General features: G+C 37.6%; 1 protein-coding gene and 1 pseudogene across 2 annotated transcripts in view; both read right to left on the bottom strand.

Annotated features, from left to right (window-relative positions):
* The window catches only part of SBF2 (SET binding factor 2), a 696,898-nt gene that overhangs the window by 291,231 nt on the left and 378,397 nt on the right, over positions 1-27,270 (bottom strand). The window lies entirely within an intron of this gene.
* On the bottom strand, positions 7,982-9,069 carry LOC119537506 (annotated as a pseudogene).

Below are 27,270 nucleotides of genomic sequence, written 5' to 3'. Positions count from 1 at the left end.
CCTCATTCACACACCATTTGGCGCTGTTAGTTATTCTCACATCTTGCTACCAACACCCCTGTTCATTTCCAAACATTTAAGTTCATCCTAATTGAACACTCTGCTCATACTAAGCAAGAGCATCTACATTTCTTCCACAAGGCAGGAGGGAGAGTCAAAGAAGGTAGAGAGGCAAAAGAAAGAGGAAACAAAAAAATGACAGCTAGGAAGCAGCAAAAGGAAAAATAAACTTAAATCAAAGTAGAATAAAGAATCAGACAATACCACCAATGTCAAGTGTCTAACATGCCTCCCCTATCCCCCCCTCTTATCTGCATTCATCTTGGTATATCACCTTTGTTACATTAAAGGAAGCAAAATACAATGATTCTATTAGTTACAGTCTCTAGTTTATGCTGATTGCATCTCTCCCCCAATGCCTTCCCATTTTTAACACCTTGCAAGTTTGACATTTGCTTGTTCTCCCTCGTAAAAGAACATATTTGTACATTTTATCACAATTGTTGAATACTTTAGATTTCACCAAGTTACACAGTCCCAGTCGTTATCTTTCCTCCTTTCTTGTGGTGTCTCACATGCTCCCCACCTTCCTCTCTCAACCGTATTCATAGTTACCTTTGTTCAGTGTACTTACATTGTTGTGCTACCATCTCCCAAAATTGTGTTCCAAACCACACACTCCTGTCTTCCATCACCCTGTAGTGCTCCCTTTAGTATTTCCTGTAGGGCAGGTGTCTTGTTCACAAAGTCTCTCATTGTCTGTTTGTCAGAAAATATTTTGAGCTCTCCCTCATTTTGAAGGGCAGCTTTGCTGGATACAGGATTCTTGGTTGGTGGTTTTTCTCTTTCAGTATCTTAAATATATCACACCACTTCCTTCTTGCCTCCATGGTTTCTGCTGAGAGATCCGCACAGTCTTATTAAGCTTCCTTTGTATGTAATGGATTGCTTTTCTCTTGCTGCTTTCAGGATTCTCTCTTTGTCTTTGACATTTGATAATCTGATTATTAAGTGTCTTGGCGTAGGCCTATTCATATCTCTTCTGTTTGGAGTACGCTGCACTTCCTGGATCTGTAATTTTATGTCTTTCATAAGAGATGGGAAATTTTCATTAATTATTTCCTCTATTATTGCTTCTGCCCCCTTTCCCTTCTCTTCTCCTTCTGAGACACCAATGATACATACATTATTGTACTTTGTTTCATCCTTGAGTTCCTGGAGATGTTGCTCATATTTTTTCATTCTTTTCTCCATCTGCTCCTTTGCGTTTAGGCTTTCAGGTGTTTTGTTCTCCAGTTCCTGAGTGTTTTCTTCTGCCTCTTGAGATCTGCTGTTGTATGTTTCCATTGTGTCTTTCATCTCTTGTGTTGTGCCTTTCATTTCCATAGATTCTACTAGTAGGTTTTTTGAACTTTTGATTTCTGCCGTATACATGTCCAGTGCTTCCTTTACAGCCTCTATCTCTTTTGCAATATCTTCTCTAAACTATTTGAATTGATTTAGCATTAGTTGTTTAAATTCCTGTATCTCAGTTGAAGTGTACGTTTGTTCCTTTGACTGGGCCATAACTTTGTTTTTCTTAGTGTAGGTTGTAATTTTCTGTTGTCTAGGCATGGTTTCCTTGGTTATCCAAATCAGGTTTTCCCAGACCAGAACAGGCTCAGGTCCCAGAGGGAAGAAATATTCAGTATCACGTTTCCCTGCGGGTGTGTCTTAGAAAACTGCTCCACCCTTTGATGCCTCGGGTCACTGTGCTTTTCTGCCCAGCAGGTGATGCCTGTTAGCCTATAATTCTTGACTGGTGTGAGGAGGTATGGCTGTGGGGTCTGGTTTTGAATGGAAAGGGCCCCACCCCTTTCCTCCTAGAGAAGACAGACCCCTCAGGTGGAGGTCATTAGCATTTCAATGGTCTCACTCTCTGCTTGTGGTGTCTCCACCCTTCCCAGAGTCACAGCCCTGGAAACTGAAAATGACTGGGGCTTTCTCCACTGAGCCAAAAAAGAAACAGATAGTCCCCTTCAGACCCAGTCCAAGGCGACCCTCCGGCTCTCCGAGGTCAGTCGTCACCCAAAGCCTCTGTCTGTTTTTTGGGGCTGTGTACCTGTAGTGAGCAGTTCACACTCGCTACTTAAAACCCCAGTTGGAGCTCAGCTGAGCTGTATTAGCTTGCTGGGAGAGAGCTTCTCTCTGGCACCACGCCGCTCCGCAGCTCTGGCTATGGGGGAGGGGGTCTCCCGACCTGGTTCCACAGGTTTTACTTACAGATTTTATGCTGTGTTCTCGGGCATTCCTCCCAATTCTGGTTGGTGTATGATGAATGGATGGTCTCGTTTGTCCCCCAGGAGTTATTCTGGATTATTTACTAGTCGTTTCTGGTTTTTTGTAGTTGTTCCAGGGGGACTGCTTAGCTTCCACTCCTCTCTGTGCCGCCATCTTGCTCGAGTCTCATAAATGGTTGTTTAAAGGCATGTAACCCACAGAGTAGCACCACAAACCTAAACAGCGTTAGCATGATACACTTATAAGGTATGACACTGGTGCAGAGGGTTAACAACAGAGTGGTATATGGAAAAACGAGCCATTATATATTAAAGACTATGTTTAATAGGAATATCTTACCAACACTACACTAATACTAGGTACGAATAATTAGCAGCTGATAAGAGCTCTGGGTTATATTACGTTATGGTAATTGTTTAAAGTTGAGAGTAATGATGGTTGTACAACTAAGTGAAGACAATGCAAGAAACTGACCATTTATCATGGGATAGAATATATATTAAGTGAAATTAGGAATGCACTACTTAATATATCACACCCTCGACTCAAGGCTTGCTCTTGTGAAACTTAGGCTTGTAAACAGGGGGCTGAGCCCTCCTTTAATTATGCCTAAGAGGCACCTCCAGGGAACTTCTTTTGTTGCTCAGATGTGGCAAATAAATTCATTAAGCTCCGCCCACAAGGGACATGACTCCTAGGAGAATGAATCTCCCTGGCAATGCAGGACATGACTCCCAGGAATGAGCCTGTTCCTGGCAGTGAGGGATTGAAAATGCATACTTGACCAAAAGGGGGAAAAAAGAAAGGCAAGAAGCTGAGGTCACAGTGACTGAGAGATCCCAAATACAGTTGAGAGACTATCCTGGATGTTTCTCTTATGCGAGCTCCAACTAGACATCCCAAATGGCCACAGTAAGCCATGCCCTTACCAAAAGTAGTCCCCAAATACCTAGGTCACTACTTGAGATTCTATAGAAGATTCACTCACAAAGTTTTTTTAAAATTTAATTTTATTGAGATTGTTCACATACCATACAATTTATCCAAAGATCCAAAGTATACAATCAATTACCTATGGTGCCACCATACAGCTGTGCATCCATCATCACAATTAATTTTTTTTAATTTAGAACATTTTCATTACTCCAGAAAAGAAATAAAGACAAAAAAAGGAAACTGAAATCCTCCCACACCCCTAATCACACTCCTCCATTATTGATTCATAGTATTGGTATAGTACATTTGTTACTGTGGATGAAAGAATGTTAAAATACTAATTGTAGTATGTAGTTTGCAATAGGTATAGATTTTTTCCTATATGCCCCTCTATTATTGACTTCTGGATATAGTGTCATACATTTGTTCTAGTTGATGAAAGAGACTTCTAATATTTGTACAGTTAATCACAGACATTGCCCACCACAAGATTCACTGCTTTATACATTCCCAACTTTTAACTTCCAACTTTCCTTCTGATAACATATGTGATTCTGAGCTTTCCCTTTCCACCACATTCACACACCATTCTGCACTGTTAGTTATTCTCACAACGTGCTACTGTCACCTCTATCCAGTTCCAAACACTTAAGTTCAACCTAGTTGAACATTTTCCTCATAAAAAGCAACCACTCCACATTCTTCAGCTCATTCTATATCCTGGTAACTTATATTTCATGTCTATGAGTTTACATATTAAAACTAAATTCATATCAGTGAGACCCTGCAATATTTGTCCTTATGCATCTGATTTGTTTCACTTAATATAGTGCCCTCAAGGTTTTTTCATCAACCCATCAACCATACATTACATCCTATGTAAACAATCGATGGTTCCCTGTATAGTCACGTGTTTATGTATTCACTACCATCAACACTATCTATATAAGGACAACTCCATTTCTTCCACAAAGCAGGAGGAAGAGTCAAAGACAGTACAGAGACAAAAGAAAAAGAAAAAAGAGAGAGAGAGAAAAAAAAAACCATGACAGCTAGGAAGCAACAAAAGGAAAGACAGAATTAAACTAAAATAGAATAAAGAGTCAGACAACATCACCAATGCCAAGAGTCCCATATCCCTCCCTTACATCCCTCTCTTATATGTATTTAGCTTTGGCATATTGCCTTTGTTACATTAAAGCAAGGATGATACAATGTTTCTGCTAACTATAGTCTCTAGTATGCACTGATTGTATTTTTTCCCTTATCTTTCCCATTTTTAACACCTTGCAGGGTTGACATTCATTTGTTCTCCCTCATGTAAAAACATATTTGTACATTTTATCACAACTGTTGAGCACTCTAGGTTTCACTGAGTTACAAAGCCTCAGTCTTTATCTTTCCTCTTTCCTTCTGGTGTCCCACATGTTCCTAAACTTCCTATTTCAACCATACTTACAGTCATCTTTGTTCAGTGTACTTACATTGCTGGGCTACTATCTCCCAAAATTGTTTCCCAAACCTCTCACTCCTGTCTTTTTCTGTCTGTCTGTGGTGCTCCCTTTAGTATTTCCTATAGAGGAGGTATCTTGTTCACAAACTCTCTCACTGTCTGTTTGTCAGAGAATGTTTTAAACTCTCCCTCATATTTGAAGGACAGTTTTGCTGGATATAGGATTCTTGGTTGGCAGTTTTTCCTCTTTCATTATCTTAAATTTATCACACCACTTCCTTCTTGTCTCCATGGTTTCTGCTGAGAAATCCACACATAGTCTTATCAAGCTTCCTTTGTATGTGATGGATTGCTTTTCTCTTGCTGCTTTCAGAATTCTCTCTTTGTCTTTGATGTTTGATAAACTGATTATTAAGTGTTTTGGTGTAGACCTATTGGGGTACGCTGTGCTTCTTGCATCTGTAATTTTATGTCTTTCATAAGAGATGGGAAATTTTCATTGATTATTTCCTCTATGATTGCTTCTGCCCCTTTTCCCTTCTCTTCTCCTTCTGCAACACCCATGACATGTACATTCATGCACTTCATGTTGTCATTCAATTCCCTGAGAAGTTGCTCATATTTTTCCATTCTTTTCCTTATCTTTTCTTTTGTGTGTAGGATTTCAGATGTCTTGTTCTCCTGTTCCTGAGTGTTTTCTTCTGCCTCTTGAGATCTGCTGTTTGTATGTCTCCATTGTGTCTTTCATCTCTTGTGCTGTGCTTTTCATTTCCACAGATTCTGCCAGTTGTTTTTTCAAACTTTCAATTTCTACCTTATGTTTGCCAGTGTTTCCATTATATCCTTTATCTCTTTTGCCATATCTTCCCTATACCTTTTGAATTTATTTAGTATTAGACGTTTCAATTCCTGTATCTCAGCTGAAGTGTAAGTTTGTTCCTTTGCCTGGGCCATTTGTTTGTTTTTTTTTTTTTAGTGTAGGTGGTAGTTTTCTGCTGTCTAGGCATCTGGTTTCCTTTGTTACCTCAATCTGGTTTTCCCAAACCAGACTGGGCTCAGGTCTCAGACGGGGGCAATATCCAGTCTCAGGTTTCCCTGAGGGTTTGTCTTAGAAGACTGACACATCCTGTGAAGCCTCTAGCCGCTGTGCTTTCCCTAACCTGCCCAGCAGGTGGTGCCTGTCAGCCTGTCACTCCTGACTGGTGTAAGGAGGTGTGGCCCCCTTAGTTTTTGTTTTGGCTGTTTTCCCCCAGGCTCTGGGGTCTGGTTCTGAGTGGAAGGTTGGTAGTAGAGCTGGGCACCACCTCCCTCCTATTAGGGAAGATACACTCCCTAGGTACTTATCATCAGCATTTAAATAGGTTCTTTGTCTATCTGTCTCTGCTGTCTACACCCTTGTCTGGGTCAGAGTGCTGTGAACTGGAAATAGCTGAGGTTGAGAGAGAGTAAAAGGAACAGAATACTGAAACTTTAAATACATATTTTTAGATGCTGGGGTTTTGGAATAGCTGGAAGGGGGTAAAGGACATGGTGGAACTGTACCTTATGACATCCTTTGAAATATGCTCTATAGCTAGTCATTCATTTGTAGTTTGAAAGTCTTTATCTTTCTGTATATACCCCATATTGCATAATATGGGAAGAAACGAAACTGTGTAACTGTAATCCATGGCAATTTTTGAAATTACCAATATAACTGCTGGTTGAGTTGTACATCAAAATTAACACCTTCCTGTGTGTATGTTATATTTTACAATAATGGAAGTAAGTGAAGTTGTGGAACCGTGACCCATGACATTCTTTGAAATTTGCTCTCTCATTACTTGTTAAATCATACTTTGAAAATTATCACTGTTACATATATATGTTAAAGTTCAGAATAAAAAAATGCATTTAAAAAAAGATGATTAATGATATGTAACTTCATTTGTTCATTGAACACACATTTATTGGGTGTCTATTAGGTATTATAAACTGAGTCTACAATAGTAACAAAGTACCAAGACCAAATGCAAACATAAGTAAACAAATGAGTAAAATAATTTTGATTTGTGGTAAGTCCTTGGGAGATAAACAGGATGATTGGGAAGGGATGATAGAGCATAGAAGGTGGAGAAGGCCTCTCAGAGAAGGTGATGCTGGAACTGACATCTAAAAGACAAGTAGTAGCCAGTCTCATAAAAATCCAAGGGCAGAATGTTCCAGACAAAGGGACAAGCAAATGCAAAGGGCCTAAGGCAGGTAGGACCTTAATATATTTATTTATTTGGTATTTTAAACTTTTTATTGTGAAATACTTTCTAACTTATGGGACAATTACAAAAAGAATAAAAATCTCATACAGAGAACTCCCAACATACCCATCCCCCCAGATACCTGGGATCCACCAATTTAAAAATTTTCCGCATTTGCCATATCAGCCTCTCTGGCCATCTGCTATTAGTTCATCTTTCTATTCACCTATCTATCCATCTATCAATCTATTTTCTGAGAAATCAAGAGTAGGTTGAACACTTAATATTGCCATGCACATTTCCTAAGAACAAGTATATTCACTTATGTAATAACCTTTAGTGGAGCTGTCGAGTTCAAGACCTTTAACAATGACATAACGTTTACAGTCTATATTCCAATGTATCATGTAACAATGTTTTTTTTTTTTTAGGTTTCAATATTTTATTCAAGTTTTATTTTAAGTGATGTTAATTACAGCATTTTACAGGAATGGTCTAATTCCACACAAAATGGAAGACTAAAATGTATCCATTAAACTGCTAAAAAATAAATTGAGTGATGAGAATACAGCAGAAATCCAATTTAGATTCCGAGTGTTGTCACCATGTGATTACAGTCACAGACTCTTCCCAGCTTGCAGCTGGAGCTCCTAGAAGCTATTTAGTGGTGGTGCAAGGGCACAAAACCACAACATGAGATGGAATTAAGTTCTGAATTATTGGCTTTATCACCTCCACCCTCTCCACCCCAAAATGTCACAAAAGAAACAGCTACCATGCCCTGAAGACTACTTATGATGTAAAAGAGGTGATGGACTGGGGTGGAAACAGGTCATGAAGATCTGTCTAAAAAAAAAATCCCTTGGAGATGAGTTTGTACACACCATTAAGCAATGAGACTCTCCACAACTGGGGTTAGGAAACCTAAGTTCAATTCTCAGGAAATCACAATTTCATTCATTTATTCAATAGGAATTTACAAAGTGCCTACACATTATCAGCATCCTCTTGCAGCCATTTCTAGATAAAAAAAAAAAAACCTCTAGACATCTCTAGAGGGACCACTAAATTCCCCTCACAGTCTACAGCTTAAAGGACCTTTTATGGAATTGGGTTTCTTCTGTACCTCTGAAAGGGTAACACTTTAAAGCTGAATCATCTTTAAACCTGGAGGAGGTCTAACATGATATTTAGCAATACTTGCATCCCAGACATACAACCTTAAAAGATACACTAAATTCTGAAGGTAGCAATACTGTAAAATAGTTTAAAATTAAATGACTGTACAGTATTCATTTATGCTTGAAATTCCAGTCCTAGACCAAGTTTGTGGCCACTGACATTGACATTCTTGCCATCCAGCAGAGCGGACAGCATCAGTTTGATACCTGGCATTAGGGTCTGAGTGTATCCTAAACCTATCAGGCTGGAGTTGTTCACTTTAGCCAAAAAGCGTGTGTCAGGGTCGATCTGGTACTTGGCTGCTATCCCAAAACAAGTGTTAATATTTCCTGCTGTCCAAGTGAGACTGACTGCAGTCTCCAACTTCTTGTTCACCTTCTGGTAAATGGAGCCACCAAACTTGGTCCCATCATTCACATTAGTGTGAAGCTGGAATTCATCAGTCTTATAGCCAACTGCAAAATTGCCCTGTGTCACTTTGGATTTTGCAGTCTCAAAATTCCTCTGGTAGCCAGCCAGCCAGCTAGCCTTCATAACCCAGCACCAGAGCACCCTGGACTGAAGGCCCAGTGATGTCAAAATCCACGTCGCAGAGTCCAGGTTCATGTGCTTATAACCTGTCTTGATTTTAGCATTTTTTCCCCCAGTGTTAGGTGAGAAGGATGAATCAAAGGTCAGCTTCAGTCCACGTGCGAGCTGATCTTCCACGGTAATCTTGGTGCCTAGTGTGTTGTCAGTGTTCCATTTCTCTGTAAATGTAATACCACATTCAGTCCATCTGTACTTGGTTTCCAGACTGCCCGCCACTCTGGTGGTTTCAGTGTTGGCTGAGCCTGAGCTTGTAAATTCCAATCCATTCTCAGATTTTGCTTTCAAATCTAGTTTTATTAAGCCAAATCCATAGCCCTTGGTGAAAACATTCCTGGCCGATTTCCCAAGATCAACATATGTTGGAAGCACAGCCATCTTCTGCTCAGAGGTGGTGATGGCGGGCTCAGCGGTGGCTATGGCGGGGGCTGTAGCTCAGAGGAACTGAGCAACCAGAGGGGCCGAGGGTGGACAGCATTGACCAATAATTTGTTTTTCAGCCTTTTCTCCTCCCTTAATGGATCCCATCCCCAATCATGTTCTACATTTAACTGTCATTACCTCTTAGTTGCTCATTCTTTTTTAATTGTGGGGAGATATATGCAACATACACTTTCCCATCTCAGCAACTCCCAGGCATACCATTCAATGAGATTACTCTCATTTACAATGTTGCAGTATGCTCACCACCTTTCATTATTTCTATTACTTCAAAAACTTCACCATCTCCCCAAACAGAAACCCTACAATCATTATGTATTAAATCCCCACTGCCTTTCCCCCCTCCCCTGGCAAACCGTACTCTGATTTCGATCTCTACAAGCTGGTATATTCTCCAGTATTTTCTTTGTAGTTACCACAGGGCTTAAGTTTAACATCCTAAATATATAATACTCCCATTTGATTAGCTATCAACTTAACTTCAATGGCATACAAAAGCTATGATTCTATAACCCTCTGTCCCCAACCATTATGTAGTTCCTGCCACAAATTACATATTTATATACTATGAGTCCAAAACCACTGATTTATCATTATATTTTATGCATTTGCCTTTTAGAACCCACATGAAGTAAAAAGTGGAGTTACAACCCAAAATACAATAGTACTGGTATTTATATTTACCCATGTCATTATTCTTACTGGAGGTATTTATTTCCTCATGAGGCTTCAATCTATTATCTGTTGTCCTTTCCTTTAAACCTGCAGAACTCCCTTTAGCATCTCTTGTAGGGCCAGTCTAGTGGCAATTAACTCCCTTAACTTTTACTTATTCGGGAATATCTTATTCTCAACTTCATTTTTTGAAAGACAGTTTTGCTGGATATAGAAATCTTGGTTGATATTTTTTTTTCTTAGCAATTCAAACGTCATTCCACTGCTGACTTGCTTCCATACTTTCCAATGAGAAATCAGCATTTCATCTTATTAAGGCCCCTTCATATGTGACACATTGCTTCTCTCTTGCAGCGTTCAGAATTCTCTCTTTATCTCTAGCATTTTACAGTTTGATAATACTATGTTGCAGTGTGGGTCTATATGGCTTTATCCTGTTTGAAGTTCATTGAGTATCTTGGATGGGTATAATTCACGTTTCATTAAATTTGGGAAGAATTCTCTCTGCCCTTTTTTTTTCTTCTCCTTCTGTGACTCCCAGAATGTGTATGTTGGTATGCTTAATAGTATTCCACAGGTTTCTCAGGTTCTGTTTAGCTTTTTCATTCTTCCTTTTTTTCTGTTCCTCAGACTGGATGATTCCAATTGCCGTATCTGCAAGTTCACAGATTCTTTCTTCTGTCAGTTCCTGTCTGCTCTTGTTCCCCTATGTTATTACCTTCTATGTTATTACTATAGTCTTTAGCTCTGTTTGGTTCCCTTTCATACTTTCCATCTCCTTATTAATATTTTCTTTGTGTTCATCTATTATTTTCCTGATTTCCTTCAGTTCTTTGTTCATGTTTTCCTTTAGCTCTTTGAGCATATTTAGGGCCATTTTTGAAAAGTCTTTGGTATGTCCCAGGTCTGGTCCTCCTTATTGATGGTTTCTACTGCTTTAATCTTTTCCTTTGCCTAGGCTTTTTATTTCTTTGTATGTTTTGAAATATTTTGTTGAACCTGGGCATTTTGATATTTCAATGTGTTATCACTGGAATTTAGATTGTGAGGTTCCTATTTCTGAAGCTTCTATACAGCTAGTGTTACGATGAGTTTTCTGTGAATGCCAGGAGCTAACAAAAAAAAAAAAAAAAAAAAAAAGAGGAAGGAAAAATAGAAAACATCTTTCCCAGTCTTTGTAGACTGACTTGTACAAGTCTTCTCCTTCAGGGTTTATGCATACAATGGGCTGAATGGGAATAACTGCAACCAAAGTGTAGGGACTTCCTGGTCCTTTCTGGTCATGTATCTTGTCTTGGGCATGTGCATGTGGCCCTTAGGTATTCCTCTGTTTACATGGATACGAATGTCTCCTTTTCCCTAGGAAACAGTGTCTATCCTACAGCCAGCAATCCCTCACTCCATGCAGCCACAGCTTGACTGCTTTCCCACAGCGTTTTTTAGGAGAGTTTTGTGAGCTGCCTTCTGTAGGCAAAGCAAGTTTTGGGATGGCGAGTCCTTCAGGTCACCACCAGACATACATACATGCTCCCAGTACATGCATGAAGTTTACTCTGCAACCTCCAGAACCAAGATCAGGGATCTGCACTGGGAGCGTGAGCTGGCTCTAACCCAGCAAGGAAGGGGTTAGGGAAGGCTCAGAGACCAGGAGATTCTACCACTTGTAAGTAACCACTTTCTTGATTTGTGCTCGCCCTGTTAGGCATTCCTTCAACTTTTCTGAAATTTTGAGAAAGATGTTTCTGCCAGTTCTTGCCGAAGCATGTCACTCTATCAGAGTTTGACACAGTTTAGTATATTTTAAGAAGCAGAAAAGCAACAGAATGCATGAAGCCTAAAGAGATGGGGGGAAATCATAGCAGTGAAAATTGGAGAGCATTGTCAAGGCTGGATTAAGTCCCTGAGGGTAAGCTAAGGAGTGTGAATTTTATCCTAAATGCCATGGGAAAGGTTGAAGGATTTTAAGCAAAGAGGGTAATCTTATATCTGAGATGTTTTAACAGATCACCATAATGCTGAATAGAGAATAACTTGTAAGAAGACAAGAGTGAAACTAGGAAGACAGGTTAAAATCTATGGTAAAAACAATAAAATTTTAAAAAATCTATTTGGTAGAGTGGTAGCACTGGAGACATAGAGTAGACTGAGGATTTACTTTCAAAGAATTGATAGGATTTGATGATGGCTATAATATAAGGGATGAAAGAAAGGGAGGATATATGATAACTCTAAGTTTTTTTGTTTGAACTCCTGGATAGATGGTAATGCCATTCATTGAGATTAGGAAAACTCTCTAAAGAAGAAATGGATTAGAAACAGGGGATGGAGGAAAGGAATGGAAAGTAATCAGGAGGCAAATTATCTGGTGCTTAGTTGAGGCTCAATAAATATGAGTTCCCTTCCCCTTTTGATCAGTGATTTTCCCATTATATAAAAGCAGAAGAGCAAGAAGTTGTAAAGTATCTGGTCTGTACAAGGTCTGTTTAAAAATAATGGCTATAAACAAAATTTAAAGGAATTATAAATACAGTGACATGAGAATATATCTATACATAAACAAAACAAAATTTGAAAGTACTATACTACACTTGATCTTATCCAAAAGGCCAAGAATGCACCACTAAGTAATGGTACTGTGAACAACTGATTGCATATCGTGGATGATTGTATGGCATGTGAAGATATCTCAATAAAATTGAATTTTAAAAAAAGTACCATATTGTATAATCCTACTTTGTATTAAACACATGTATTTTGAATATGGAGGAGACAAGGTCTGGAACATTATACTGCAAAACATTAGCAGTTGCCTTTGGGTCACGGAATTAATAGTAAAATACACACACATCCATGGGAAAATAATTTTCTAAAGTGTTCTCATTTGTATTATTTTTGTAACAAAGTGTTTAAAGTTTTAAAAAGTTAACTGCAACGTATGATATGTGTTTATTTATTAAACACTTCCTAAATGGTTGGCCACATAGCATGTATCACAGAAGGAAAGGGTACAGTCCCTTCTGTCAGGAAATATATAAGCCAGTTTAAGTGCTAAAACCAACACAGGTGAAATAACAGAAATCACTGCAAAACAATAGTGCAACATTTTGGAGTTCATATTTAAAGTGCTTGAGGAACTCTGAGAAGTGAAATCAGTGAGGTCCATGATGAGCTGGGACTTAACATAAATAGAATAGTCAGAAGGCACAGGTGAAGTAAAAAGGAGAAATCCAACAATAAGGGAAGCCAAGCACTCAAAGAGATTGAGTTTAGAAATAAAGCAGTATGCTTTGGACTGTGACCAGATTGGACTGTAATATATACTTACCTGCTTATTTAATTTTATTAATTTAAAAAAATGGTGAGCAAAAAGGCTCACTTTTAATGCTAAAAATATTTACCTAAATTTTCTTGCCAGTTTTGATATTATTAGTTGATAAAAATAGATGAATTTGCAAGAGATTTTTGGTATCAGAAAGATATAAAATTGGTAATACATTGATGCTTTTAAATTTGGGTATCATTTATTTCAATAATTTTTATTACATATCTTATTTAAAGCATCTTTTACCATCCAATTAAATTCTAAAAAATAAATCAGACTAACTTAATCATGATGAACCGGTGAAAATAAGCCAGTTCTCTGAGCACTGGCACTGAGATATGCTTCTGCTCATCATTTATACCAAAACATAAATTCAAGTTTCAATTGTTACATAATACTCAAGAACCCTTTGGTATAAATTTAGAGACTGACTTAAAATGTCAATATTATGAGAAATACTATTAAGTTAATCCTTCTCTCTCAAGGAAAAGAGATGGGTACAAAGTTTTGTCTGAGGTGGAGAAATGGTATACAAACTTCATGTGTGCTTTCTTTCAAACAAGGTTAACTATCTCAAAATTAGTTTCTTATAAATTATTATGTGAACCATTAGTCAACAGACTCTTTTGAAAGTTTTTTTCCACTATCTGTTAAAATCAGCTTGTGAAATTACTTTTGTAAAACAAAACAATTAGACTAATGTTCAGTGAGTTATAAGATCCTAGAACTTAAAAGTCCATCAGTTCTTAGGCTAAATAAAATATACTTCCCTGATCAAGATTTCACTTTATTTTCTTGAGAAATGCATATTAAAGCCTTGTTTAATGACCATGTAATATGGCATATCCAAATATTATCTTTGGGTTTCCATAAAGAAACAGGACATTCAGTTATAAGCAAACATGAAATAAATTCTAGTAATGAACATTCTTCTAAAACGTATGGCTTATTCAGAAGATGTGGATCATGATCTGAGTGGAAATTTTTAAGTATATTTAATATAACCAATATTAAAATATATCTTTCAAATTAGATTTAAGTGATGACAGAATAATAAAAATACTTACAGTATATTTACAATACTGGAAGGTTCTTTAAAGTGACTTTCTACCTATTTCCTTTTACAAATTACCAGTCTCATGCTCAGAGAGAGACAATGACTTGTCAAGGTCATATAACTTAATAGAAGTATAACTGGAATTAACAAACCAGGTCAATCTGGAAAACTGTTCAGATTTTTTTCCTTTAAATGTATTTGGTTCTAATAATCTTTTTTGTATTTAAATAAAATAGCAATAACAATACACTGTTCTTACTGCAGCCATTCCTAGGCTGATTTCGCTGTTTTTAAAATTTAAGAAGGCATTGAAGGACATCGGGAACTTGTTCTCAAAAGTTTATCCTGTTGCTTTAATGTCTCATATTATTTTTTTTTAATCATCATTTTATTGAGATATATTCACATACCACGCAGTCATACAAAACAAATCGTACTTTCGATTGTTTACAGTACCATTACATAGTTGTACATTCATCACCTAAATCAATCCCTGACACCTTCATTAGAACACACACAAAAATAACAAGAATAATAGTTAGAGTGAAAAAGAGCAATTGAAGTAAAAAAGAACACTGGGTACCTTTGTCTGTTTGTTTCCTTCCCCTATTTTTCTACTCATCCATCCATAAACTAGAAAAAGTGGAGTGTGGTCCTTATGGCTTTCCCAATCCCATTGTCAACCCTCATAAGCTACATTTTTATACAACTGTCTTCGAGATTCATGGGTTCTGGGTTGTAGTTTGATAGTTTCAGGTATCCACCACCAGCTACCCCAATTCTTTAGAACCTAAAAAGGGTTGTCTAAAGTGTGCGTAAGAGTGCCCTCCAGAGTGACCTCTCGGTTCGTTTTGGAATCTCTCTGCCACTGAAGCTTATTTCATTTCCTTTCACATCCCCCTTTTGGTCAAGAAGATGTTCTCCGTCCCACGATGCCGGGTCTACATTCCTCCCCGGGAGTCATATTCCACGTTGCCAGGGAGATTCACTCCCCTGGGTGTCCGATCCCACGTAGGGGGGAGGGCAGTGATTTCACCTTTCAAGTTGGCTTAGACAGAGAGAGAGGGCCACATCTGAGCAACAAAGAGGCATTCAGGAGGAGACTCTCAGGCACAAACATAGGGAGGCCTAGCCTCTCCTTTGCAGCAACCGTCTTCCCAAGGGTAAAACTTATGGTAGAGGGCTCAACCCATCAAACCACCGGTCCCCTATGTCTGTGGTCATGCCAGCAACCATGGAGGTGGGTTAGGTGAATACCCCTGCACTCTCCACAGGCTCCTCAAGGGGGCAATACATCTTTTTTTTTTTCCCTTGTTTTTCTTTCTTTTTTTTTTTTTTAACTTTCCCCTCTTTTTTAAATCAACTGTATGAAAAAAAAAGTTAAAAAGAAAACAAACATACAATAAAAGAACATTTCAAAGAGACCATAACAAGGGAGTAAGAAAAAGACAACTAACCTAAGATAACTGCTTAACTTCCAACATGTTCCTACTTTACCCCAAGAAAGTTACATAATATAGCAACATTTCTGTGAACTTGTTCCTACCACATCCATCAGAATCCAACAGACCATAGTCATTTCTGGGCATCCCCAGAACGCCAAACAGCCTATCTGTTCTTCCTGGACCACTGTTCCCCCTTCCTTAATTGCTCTCTACTGCTAGTTCCCCTACATTCTACATTATAAACCATTTGTTTTACATTTTTCAAAGTTCACATTAGTGGTAGCATATAATATTTCTCTTTTTGTGCCTGGCTTATTTCGCTCAGCATTATGTCTTCAAGCTTCATCCATGTTGTCATATGTTTCACGAGATCGTTCCTTCTTACTGCTGCGTAGTATTCCATCGTGTGTATATACCACATTTTATTTATCCACTCATCTGTTGAAGGACATTTGGGTTGTTTCCATCTCTTGGCAATTGTGAATAATGCTGCTATGCACATTGGCGTGCAGATATCTGTTCGTGTCACTGCTTTCCGATCTTCCGGGTATATACCGAGAAGTGCAATCGCTGGATCGAATGGTAGCTCTATATCTAGTTTTCTAAGGAACTGCCAGACTGACTTCCAGAGTGGCTGAACCATTATACAGTCCCACCAACAATGAATAAGAGTTCCAATTTCTCCACATCCCCTCCAGCATTTGTAGTTTCCTGTTTGTTTAATGGCAGCCATTCTAACCGGTGTTAGATGGTATCTCATTGTGGTTTTAATTTGCATCTCTCTAATAGCTAGTGAAGCTGAACATTTTTTCATGTGTTTCTTGGCCATTTGTATTTCCTCTTCAGAGAACTGTCTTTTCATATCTTTTGCCCATTTTATAATTGGGCTGTCTGTACTATTGTCATTGAGTTGTAGGATTTCTTTGTATATGCAAGATATCAGTCTTTTGTCAGATACATGGTTTCCAAAAATTTTTTCCCATTGAGTTGGCTGCCTCTTTACCTTTTTGAGAAATTCCTTTGAAGTGCAGAAACTTCTAAGCTTGAGGAGTTCCAATTTATCTATTTTCTCTTTTGTTGCTTGTGCTTTGGGTGTAAAGTCTAGGAAGTGGCCGCCTAATACAAGGTCTTGAAGATGTTTTCCTACATTATCTTCTAGGAGTTTTATGGTACTTTCTTTTATATTGAGATCTTTGGTCCATTTTGAGTTAATTTTTGTGTAGGGGGTGAGGTAGGGGTCCTCTTTCATTCTTTTGGATATGGATATCCAACTCTCCCAGCCCCATTTGTTGAAAAGACCGTTATGGCTCAGTTCAGTGACTTTGGGGGCCTTATCAAAGATCAGTCGGCCATAGATCTGAGGGTCTATCTCTGAATTCTCAATTCGATTCCATTGATCTATATGTCTATCTTTGTGCCAGTACCATGCTGTTTTGGCAACTGTGGCTTTCTAATAAGCTTCAAAGTCAGGGAGTGTAAGTCCTCCCACTTCGTTTTTCTTTTTTAAAGTGTCTTTAGCAATTCGAGGCATCTTCCCTTTCCAAATAAATTTGATAACTAGCTTTTCCAAGTCTGCAAAGTAGGTTGTTGGAATTTTGATTGGGATTGCATTGAATCTGTAGATGAGTTTGGGTAGAATTGACATCTTAATGACATTTAGCCTTCCTATCCATGAACATGGAATATTTTTCCATCTTTTAAGGTCCCCTTCTATTTCTTTTAGTAGAGTTATGTAGTTTTCTTTGTATAGGTCTTTTACATCTTTGGTTAAGTTTATTCCTAGGTACTTGATTTTTTTAGTTGCTATTGAAAATGGTATCTTTTTCTTGAGTGTCTCTTCAGTTTGTTCATTTCTAGCATATAGAAACATTACTGACTTATGTGCATTAATCTTGTATCCCGCTACTTTGCTAAATTTGTTTATTAGCTCTAGTAGCTGTATCGTCGATTTCTCAGGGTTTTCTAGATATAAGATACATATCATCTGCAAACAATGACAGTTTTACTTCTTCTTTTGCAATTTGGATGCCTTTTATTTCTTTGTCTTGCCGGATTGCCCTGGCTAGCACTTCCAGCACAATGTTGAATAACAGTGGTGACAGCGGGCATCCTTGTCTTGTTCCTGATCTTAGAGGGAAGGCTTTCAGTCTCTCACCATTGAGTACTATGCTGGCTGTGGGTTTTTCATATATGCTCTTTATCATGTTGAGGAAGTTTCCTTCAATTCCTACCTTTTCAAGTGTTGTTATCAAAAAGGGAGGTTGGATTTTGTCAAATGCTTTTTCAGCATCTATTGAGATGATCAATTGATTTTTCCCTTTCGAGTTTTTAATGTGTTGTAATACATTGATTGTTTTTCTTATGTTGAACCATCCTTGCATGCCTGGAATGAACCCCAGTTGGTCATGGTGTATGATTTTTGTAATGTGTCTTTGGATTCAATTTGCAAGTATTTTGTTGAGGATTTTTGCATCTATATTCATTAGGGAGATTGGCTGGTAGTTTTCCTTTTTTGTAGCATCTTTGCCTGGTTTTCGTATTAGATTGATGTTAGCTTCATAAAATGAGTTAGGTAGTGTTCCCTTTTCTTCAATGTTTTGAAAGAGTTTGAGTAAGATTGGTGTCAGTTCTTTCTGGAAAGTTTGGTAGAATTCCCCTGTGAAGCCATCTGGCGCTGGGCATTTATTTGTGGGAAGATTTTTGATGACTGATTGGATCTCTTTGCTTGAGATGGGTTGGTTGAGGTCTTCTATTTCTTCTCTGGTCAGTCTAGGTTGTTCATATGTTTCCAGGAAATGGTCCATTTCTTCTACATTGTCCAGTTTGTTGCCATACAGTTGTTCATAATATCCTCTTATAATTTTTTTAATTTCTTCAGGATCTGCAGTTATGGCACCTTTTTCATTCATTATTTTGTTTATATGGGTCTTCTCTCTTTTTTATTTTGTCAGTCTAGCTAGGGGCTTGTCAATCTTGTTGATCTTCTCAAAGAACCAACTTTTGGTGATATTTATCGTCTCTATTGTTTTTTTGTTCTCTATGTCATTTATTTCTGCTTTAATCCTTGTTATTTCTTTTCTTGTACTTGGTTTAGGATTGGTTTGCTGTTCATTTTCTAGCTTCTTCAGTTGATCCACTAGTTTTTTGATTTTGGCTCTTTCTTCCTTTTTAATATATGCGTTTAGTGCTATAAATTTCCCCCTTAGCACTGCTTTTGCTGCATCCCATAGGTTTTGGTATGTTGTGTTCTCATTTTCATTCATCTCTATATATTTAGCAATTTCTCTTGCTATTTCTTCTTTAACCCACTGATTGTTTAGGAGTTTGTTGTTTAACCTCCAGGTATTTGTGAATTTTCTAAGTCTCTGATGGTTATTGACTTCTAATTGTATTCCATTGTGGTCAGAGAATGTGCTTTGAATAATTTCAATCTTTTTAAATTTATTGAGGCTTGTTTTATGTCCCAGCATATGATTTATCCTGGAGAAAGTTCCGTGAGCACTAGAAAAGTATGTGTATCCTGGTGATTTGGGATGTAATGTCCTGTATATGTCTGTTAAATCTAATTCATTTATCAGATTGTTTAGGTTTTCAATTTCCTTATTGGTCTTCTGTCCGGTTGATCTATCTATAGGAGAGAGTGATGTGTTGAAGTCTCCCACAATTATTGTGGAAACATCAATTGCTTCCTTTAGTTTTGCCAGTGTTTCTCTCATGTATTTTGTGGCACCTTGATTGGGTGCATAGACATTTACGATTGTTATTTCTTCTTGCTGAATTGTCCCTTTTATTAGTACGTAGTGGCCTTCTTTGTCTCTCAAAACATCCCTGCATTTGAAGTCTATTTTATCTGAGATTAATATTGCTACACCTGCTTTTTTTTGGCTGTAGCTTGCATGAAATATTTTTTTCCATCCTTTCACTTTCAGTTTCTTTGTGTCCCTGTGTCTAAGATGAGTCTCTTGTATGCAACATATTGATGGTTCATTTTTTTTGATCCATTCTGTGAATCTATATCTTTTAATTGGGGAGTTTAATCCATTTACATTCAACGTTATAACCGTGGAGGCATTTCTTGAATCGGCCATCTTATCCTTTGGTTTATGTTTGCCATATTTTTCCCTCTTTCTATTAATATCCTTTATTGTACCCATACCGAATCTCTTTAGTACTGAACCTTTCTCGAAGTCTCTCTGTCCTGTCTTTGTTTCTCTGTCTGTAGGGCTCCCTTTAGTATCTCCAGTAGGGCAGGTCTCTTGTTAGCAAATTCTCTCAGCATTTGTTTGTCTGTGAAAAATTTAAGCTCTCCCTCAAATCTGAAGGAGAGCTTTGCTGGATAAAGTATTCTTGGCTGGAAATTTTTCTGACTCAGAATTTTAAATATATCGTGCCACTGCCTTCTCGCCTCCATGGTGGCTGCTGAGTAGTCACTACTTAGTCTTATGCTGTTTCCTTTGTATGTGGTGAATTGCTTTTCTCTTGCTGCTTTCAGAACTTGCTCCTTCTCTTCTGTGTTTGGCAGTGTGATCAGTATATGTCTCGGAGTGGGTTTATTTGGATTTATTCTATTTGGGGTTCGCTGAGCATTTATGATTTGTGTATTTATGTTGTTTAGAAGATTTGGGAAGTTTTCCCCAACAATTTCTTTGAATACTCTTCCTAGACCTTTACCCTTTTCTTCCCCTTCTGGGACACCAATGAGTCTTATATTTGGACGTTTCATATTATCTATCATATCCCTGAGGTCCGTTTCGATTTTTTCAATTTTTTTCCCCATTCTTTCTTTTATGCTTTCATTTTCCATTCTGTCATCTTCCAGGTCACTGATTCGTTGTTCAACTTCCTCTAGTCTTGTACTATGAGTGTCCAGAGTCTTTTTAATTTGGTCAACAGTTTCTTTAATTTCCATAAGATCATCCATTTTTTTATTTAGTCTTGCAATGTCTTCTTTATGCTCTTCTAGAGTCTTCTTGTTTTCCTTTATATCCCGTACTATGGTCTCATTGTTCATCTTTAGTTCTTTGAGTAGCTGCTCTAGGTGCTGTGTCTCTTCTGGTCTTTTGATTTGGGTGCTTGGGCTTGGGTTATCCATATCGTCTGGTTTTTTCATATGCTTTATAATTTTCTGTTGTTTTTGGCCTCGTGGCATTTGCTGAACTCGATAGGGTTCTTTTAGGGTTTGTAGACCTATTGAAGTCCTTATCTCTAATTTATCAGATCTACAGCTTCGTGGAGTACACTTTCTCTAACTAACCAGCAGGTGGCGTCCACGAGCCACCTGTTCTCCACAAGCCAGTTCTCCCCTGCTTAGCCTTTTTGGTGAGTGGGGGAGTGAGTCTTGTGGGGCCCAATTGGTGTACCAAGCTTGCGTGTGTAGTTGGTGTTGCCTGCCCTGTATGTGGGGTGTGTTTCTGGGCAGTCGGGGAGGGGGGGTGGCCCTAACAATCAAATCTCCCTGGTGATCCTAGAGTTTTAAAGCTGCTGCAATAGTCTAATCCTTCAGTTCAGTCCTGCCACAGTTTGTCTCTGCCACTGACCCACAAGTCCTTGGTATTGGCGTATGGCTCCTGAGACTTGCAAGTGGGCCCCTCTTCCAGGCTGTGCACCCCGGGTCCTCTGTTGAGGGATGACTGTGCTATGTCACAGGTGAGTGCCGTCCCCCCAGGGCAGTTCTGGGCTGCTGGGCTGTGTAGGGAGGCTCCCAGTCTGCTCAAATGATGGCTGAGTGGGGTTTTGTTAATTCACACTGCTCCACCTTCCCAACTCTGGGACAATCAGCTGAGGTTGCAGGGAAGGCTAATGTCCACGCCCAGTTTTGTGATGTGTGCCTGTTATTTGAAGCACTTCCGTCACACTGGGTTGTCTGGGGCAGCTCTGGGCTATGGGGCTGGCGATGGGCAGGAGTGTTTCCTGTCCACCAGGATGGTGGCTGTGAGCGGACACCCCCCTTTTCTTGGGAAGTTGTGGTGTTTAGTGAATTTTCTCAGCCACTGGATTATTGCCTTTTGTCTCAGAGCTCTCTTAGTTCTGCTCTTGACTTGACGTGCCCAAATTGCAAGTCTTTGAAGCTTTCTGTATTGGGCTTCTTAGAGTAATTGTTTTAGAAAAAGAAAAAAGGATTAAAAAAAAAAAAAAAAAAAAGGGCCCTCCTCAGAGATCTAATGGGTTATTGAAATGCTAAGAGACAAAGCAATTAGAGCCATTAAGGAAAGGTCCACAGGGCAGAGAGATCAGCTTTTCTTCGTGATTTGCATATGTGCCTCAAGGCCTGAGCTCTGCCCTTCCCCTTTCTGTGTTCACCAGAACTCCAAAAATCCTCTGCTTTTATTTTGGAGTTTTTCGTGTTGTTTTTTTTTTTCTATGCCTGTCTCCTCTCTGCTGGGCTGGCTGCTCTCAGATTCTCTGGTGTCTGGTCTCAGTCTGTCTATGGTTGGAGTTTGGATCAGTAGAATGAGTTTCCGATAAGGGCTGCCACTGCAGTTCTCCCTTCTCCTTCCCGGAGCTGACAGCCCCTCCTCCCACGGGACTGAGCCTGGCAGGGAGGGGCGCGGGTCCCCTGGCCGCAAAAACTTACAGATTTCGCTGATCTCAGCAGTTCGACATTTTCATGAGTGTTGTATGAAGTATGCCCAAATTCAGATTGCTCTGTGGTGTCCAGTCCACGCAGTTCCTGGCTTTCTAGCTACTTTCCTGGAGGAGTAACTAAAACATACAGCTCACCAGTCCACCATCTTGCTCCGCCTCTGTCTCATATTATTGGAAGCTAATATTTGATACATTTGTCTTTATAAAATGCATCTTGAGGGATGACAGGGGACTGTTTAAATTTAGCACTCTGTCCATTAACCAATTAAGATTTAAAAAGGGGGAAGGGGCCAGAGACAGAATGCTTCCGTAAAAAGCATACTCTTCACCATTTATATTATCAAGAGAATCCCATGTGGATTTTCACATATTTGGCAAATTATCAAACAAATAAAACTTAGAATATGCAAGCCCCCAAACTGTTTTTTTCTCTGTCTGCATTACATTACTTATGCTAATTTTTGCCAGACTCTGTTGAATAAAGTCTGAAGATTACTCTCTAGAACACTAACAAGTATGTTGATTATATTTGCAGTAAACCCAGTTCTCACATTTCTCTATTCCTAATTTCTACTTCAGATGAGAAAGATTATCGACTAAACCCTGCTTGAGGGAACCAAGATTTTTCCAAAGAGATATTCATCACAGTGTTATACATAATGTTGACAAAATGGGAATAAATGTCCATCAGGAGATTGATTAAATACGTTGTCTATGTATGACTGACTAGCCTGCAGTTATTAATTATATTTATATAGAGTGATAATGAAGAAAATTCCTTGTTAATAGAAGAAAATACGTCAAATGATCTTTTTCCTGTTCTCTTTCTTTTCTCCCAATATATTCTAAATTTTCCATAATAAGCAGTTTACTTTGATAGCCAGAGGGAAAAAAATAAAGAAAAAATTAATGGATAGTTTTTCAGATAAAGCTATCAAATGTTTTGTGATTTCCTCCATTGCTCCAAGATTTTCCATCTAGAGATCAAAGATCCTTTTTTATTACTTAACTTTTTTTGTGTAATTCATCCATTTGGAACTAACTGTTGTACGATGTTATGATTTTTAAATTTATTTTGTCTTCCTAAATACGTCAACAACAGTTTAAATAACACTGATAGAAATGTACAGATTCTATTGATTCATAACATTCACATTATGAGATATTAATCTACACACACTAGAGTCTGCTTCTGGACTATTTTTTTCTCTTCTCATAATTTGTCATATTCTTGACACTTATTCTTCACCAAATAACACAGGTAATTTTTGCAGTGTTATAGTATATGTTTTACTATTTGGTAGAGTTAGTCTTTGGATATGGGCAGACTCAGGTCTTTGACTTAGCACCTGAATATTCCTGGTAAGTCATTTAAGCCTCATCTGTAAAATGAGAATGATATTACCTACTGAATGGTGTTCCTGGAGAATTAAAAACAAACAAACAAACAAAAACTATCCGTAAATTAAATAAAAAGGAATAAAATATAGTGTGTGTAACATGTTTAGCCTACTACCTGGAACATGGTAAACTTCCAATTTATCATAAACACGTAAATTTTTTCTCCTGTCATCTTTTGGCCTGGATTGTCCTTTATATTTCCCTACATTGTATTAGCCTTTCTTCCTCCCTTCCCCCCCCTTCCTTCCTTCCAGCCTTCCTTCCTTCCTTCCTTCCTTTTTGATATCTGTTGAGTCCTTTAAACTACAAGGTTTATTCCAGCTGCCTAGTGTTTAATATTAACTATTTCATTGAACTGATACTTAGCATATGTTACCTTGGAATGTTTTTGTACTTATGTTTTGTTCTGCCTTCCAAGCTAGACTTTAAGCCCATTAAAATGAAGAAACATAATTATTAAGCCTTCTGTCTTTTCCTCTTTATTTCTCATTTTACTTCCTCATGCTACCCATGTTCTTTCTCTTTCCTTGATGAAATTTTATATGCTAGTATACCAAGAGTCTTCATCTTCAATTTCATAACAGTTGTCAGTTCAGAAACAGTTTTAAAAACACATTAAAAGACAAAAAAAAAAAAAGATACAAAACTAAATAAAAAATTTAGGTAGATCTATCATTTTTTGCTTGAGCCATAAGAAACACTATCAAACCTATCATTTTACTGATTACTTTTTTAAAAATCTGGGCTCATATTGCACAGTTTAATAACTTTGGGAACATGTTATGAAAAGTTTAATGCCAAAGCTTTGATTGTGATTACCGACATTGTTACTGTATCTTGGAAAGGAAACAGAGCCAATATTTTAAAAGTTGCACAATTATACTTTGGATGGTGTGTATCCCTAAGTTCCTTCTCTATAGGCTTCCAAATAATGTGTCATATTATATTTGGTATGAAGTAATTCAAACCAAATACAAATTGAAATATCTGTTTTTGAACTGACGGTATGGTCCAAAAAGGACAGAAAAACACATTTTTAGAAAGGACATAGCTAAACAGTTCACATAAAACATGTGAACAACCTTACTGATACCTGCAAAGGAACATCTTCTGGATTAAAAAAATATATATATATTCAAATTCGACTTCATTGTTTGTACCCTCTTTTGGGGCAGGCACCTGGACATTAACTTCCTGTTACTACCAAAGAAAAGCTGCTTAAAATTCTGGCTACTACCTAGCATTTTAGAACAATTATATATAAGCTAGAATTCTCATTACCTATTTACATTTTCAGAACTTTGAAAAAAAAATCATTTGAAGCAGATGCTAAACTTCAGTAAATTGATTGTAAAAACTAAACAAATGATAATTTTTTGGTTCACTTAAAATGGCAAATGGGAAAACACTTGAGCTAACAAGAAAAAATAATTGTTTTAAACATTGTTTCGAAATACACAAGAACCTAGATCACTGTTTCTAAGTATTATTCCCCACTCAAAGGAGCTAGGCCTCCTTGGAGAAAGGGCTAATTTCAAGGTTGAGTCAAGGAAGGAACAAAATGAGCCTGGAACAGCTTGTTATGCCAGAAAGTAAAAGAGTGCTTAAAAAAAAATTGATAGGGCCTTGTCCAAAGAATACAGGAATCCACTTGAAGGAGTATCCACTTGTCAAATCTAGGACAATTTGAGCATAAAGGTAATGAAATACATTAATGAGTATATTATTTTTTTAAAAAATACAAACCTGGAATCTATGACAGATAGACAGCCAGAAAAGAAGAGAAAACTCTTGCTATTACCCAAATGTTAATTGTTGACTTATAAAGGTAGGGGGTATTTGGAGTTGGAAAATAATCATTATGTAACAATCATAAGGTAATGTTAAAATTAGCACAGGTAAGAATCATCAGAAAATGCTGAATCTGGGTAGGCGGGGCAGGGGCACAACTGATGAAGAGCTTGAAATTTGCATGATATTAAAATGTCTTCCCACAAATTAACTATTAGTTGAAAGGAAAAAAAGAGAAAACATATATTGGAAAATTCTGACCATCACTTGATTAGGTAAACAAAATTAGATGTACATCATATATACCTATATGTGGAACCTTAGAAGGACACCTTTAGAAGGAACACAGGTAGTGCACTAATTGTTGATGCATAACCTCAATCTAATGATGACAAACATAAAAAACACAAAATAAGAAACATTTTACTGAAAGGGGGGAGAGTACCTTATTTAAAAAGACGAAGTCCAAAACAACAGTTCCAGATAAAAGGAGACAAAAAAGAAATGATAATTACATGCAATATGTCATCTTAAATTGGAATCTCTGCAAGAGGAAAATAAAAAGGACTATATAGGACATTATTAGATCAACTGACAAATTGGAGTATGGATGGAAAATTAGATAAAAGCATTGTAGTGACATTAAATTCCGTGAGGCTGATAACCACACTGTTTTTAAGTAAGCAAATGTCCTTATTCATAAGAAATACACACTAAACACAGAAGAATCAAGGGTAAAGGGGGATGATGGATGCAACTTTTTCACAAATGGTAATGGGTATACGGATGTTCCTGGCACTATTCTTGCTTCTCTGTGAGTCAAAATTATTTCCAAATAAAAAGTTATACTTTTTATTTAAAAATAATTCCTAGAATTTATTCCCAAGAATTCCTATTATCTCTTTAAAAACACCTGCTACAATTTCTTTTTTTTATAGAGAAGTTGTGGGTTAACAGAAAAATCATGCATAAAATATAGGATTCCATATACAATCCTATTAGTAACACCTTGCACTAGTGTGCAACATTTGTTACAACTGAAGAAAGCACAGTTTTATAATTGTACTATTATGTATAGTCCAAAGTTGAAGAGGTTTCATGGTTTGTGTTGTGCAGTTCCATGGATTTTTAAAAAAAATTTTTCTAATATCATATATACAACATAAAATTTCCCCTTTTAACCATTTACAGATACACATTTCAACTGTCAGCTACATTCACAATACAGTGCTACCATCACCATAATCCATCACCAAAACATTTCCATTGTTCCAAACAGAAACTCTGTATATTTTAATATTTAACAACATTTTCCCTATCCCCACCATCACCTATTAACCCATATTCTAGATTATGACTCTAGAGTTTCCCTATTCTAATTATTTCATATCAGTGAAATCCTAGAATATTTGTCTTTTGGTGTCTGACTCATTTACTCAATATGATGTCTTCAAGGTTCATCTATATGTTCACGTGTCAAAACTTCATTCCTTTTCATGGCTGAATAAATACTCCGTTGTGTGTACCACTTTTCCTTTTCTTTTTTTTTTAATCCGTGCATCAGTTGCTAGATATTTAGGTTGCTTTCACCTTTGGGAAATTGGGAATAAGACTGCTGTGAACACCTGTATGCACACAAATGTTCGAGTACTTGCTTTCAGTTCTTTGGGTATACATCCAGAACTGGGACTGCCAGGTAATATGGCAGTTCTATATTTAATATTCAGAGGAACCACCAAACTCTTCCACAGTGGCTGCAACAATTTACATTCTCGCCAACAATGAATGCGTGTTCCTATTTCTCCACATCCTATTAAAACATGTTGTTTTCCATTTTTTTTTAATAGTAGGTGTGTAATGGTATCTCATTTCAGTTTTCA

Source organism: Choloepus didactylus, chromosome 6 (genome assembly GCF_015220235.1).
Source record: "Choloepus didactylus isolate mChoDid1 chromosome 6, mChoDid1.pri, whole genome shotgun sequence".
Lineage (NCBI taxonomy): Eukaryota > Metazoa > Chordata > Mammalia > Pilosa > Megalonychidae > Choloepus > Choloepus didactylus.
The sequence above is the reverse complement of the archived record's forward strand: the minus strand, read 5'-3'. Positions and strand labels throughout refer to the sequence as shown.